Raw genomic sequence first — 1,834 nt, 5'->3', positions numbered from 1 at the left:
CGTGCTGTGCCCCTATACGTGGAGATAAGCTGAAAGTCAGACCATTGGTTTTTTTTATTTTTAGGGGCTAATCAGACGAATTTGTTCTCCATTTTAGAGCATGTTTGGCTAACGAAATAATAGTAGAATTTTATAAATAATAATACGATAACTTAAATTAGATTATTTTATTAAATTTTAAAAAATAGAAAATTAAATTAAACAAAATTTATTATAAAGTTAAAAAATTATTTTAAATTGATATGTTAATATTATTTTTATTTTAAATTTTAAAAAAATTGTATTATTTTTAAATTTTGTTCGAAAGTTTGAAAAAATTATAATTAGATAATAATAGATGAAAAAATTGAATATTTAAAATTTAAAAATATCTTGTATTTAAATAATATTTAAAAATAAAATTATGATAAATTTAAGATGAGATGTTTTCAACTCATCTCGACTTTACTATCATAATTGTTAATATCATGTTTCGCACCTAGTTGGGTCAGGTTCCGGCAACTTGGGTCTCCAGAATTTAGGCCTGCAAAAGATAGAGAATGGGGAAACTAGGAGAGGACAGCTTTGGGGCCAAGGAGTCTCTAATGCTAAAGTTAGTATATTCTCTTGAAAGTTTGTAAATAAGTGAAATAGTCTAGTGACCAGAGAGACCTTCTTGTATATGGGGCTTGATATTTATACCACGAATCTGGGGGAATAGATCTTGTATGTTTCTACGAAGTTTGTTCCTCTCATACTATTCATGTTGTTAGAGTCCTTTAATATGGTGTGGCTATGTGACGGCACCTTCAATGTGGCGTGTAGCTCAGTAGTGGTGTCATTAATGCGGCGTGGTTTTCTAGCCTTACTTTTATCATTTGTGAGTCGTAGATGTTCTCGTGTTAGTAGATCGAGGGTTCTCCGTATTTCTTGCTATGTTTTGTACAAGTTTCCAAGTCCAATACGTGGTCGCGCGATATTAGGCTGATCTATCATGTCAGTCACTTGATTCATTTCCCTGGCAGGCACCTTGCTTCAAGCTTGGTCCTAGTGACCCTATGGCTGGATATTAGGCCGAGGCCTAATGAGCTTTGTGAAGTGGGGAAAATCCCCTTATAGACCCTGCCAATTCCAAGTCTGAGGGGAATATTTCCTTTATTCCCTTAGTCCTTGTACTGCAAGACTGCTCGACCTCTTTTATTTTGAGTCAGGCAACGGTTGGTCTCCAACTTTTATGGCTACATTGTGACGGTTCTATTTCGCATTGAATGGCGCCCCTTCGGTCCCCTAATCATGACCTCATGTCAAACAGTTATTTATTTCTCACGTCATATCAATAGATACACTCTATTGAAATCGCGACAATCAAGGGATTATGGTGCTTTGGGAGGCACGTGGAGTTATATTGCCTCGGGAGGTCAACTATCGATCTTGCCTATATAAAGCCCCATCCTCCCCTGTGGTAGTTCAATTCACTTATTTCCTCTTCTACTTTGTTGTTTGCGTTCCTTTCCCTTTTTTAGACTCATTCTTTCTCATTGTTCTCTTCTAGTTTTCCTCCTAAATCCTTTTATCTTCCCTCTGATTACCAATGGCCCCAAAGAAATCTTCGCGTCCTTCTGCATCGGTTGGGCCCTCTGATGATACACGAGCCACGAGTGGCGAGGGCGACATCGTTCCAGAAGAGTTCGTCAATTTTACGTGGCAATCGGTGGTGACTCCTGCAACAGACCGCTAGAAATTCAATGGTGAAATTTCTATTGACTTTAGGAATCTCGTAAAAACTCCATAAGTTTTCACGAATCGACCAATCACATAGGTTTTAGTTTGTCAACATAGTCAGTGTTATCACTCA

The sequence above is a fragment of the Juglans microcarpa x Juglans regia genome, chromosome 1S (assembly GCF_004785595.1).
Source record: "Juglans microcarpa x Juglans regia isolate MS1-56 chromosome 1S, Jm3101_v1.0, whole genome shotgun sequence".
Taxonomy (NCBI): Eukaryota; Viridiplantae; Streptophyta; class Magnoliopsida; order Fagales; family Juglandaceae; genus Juglans; species Juglans microcarpa x Juglans regia.
The sequence above is the reverse complement of the archived record's forward strand: the minus strand, read 5'-3'. Positions refer to the sequence as shown.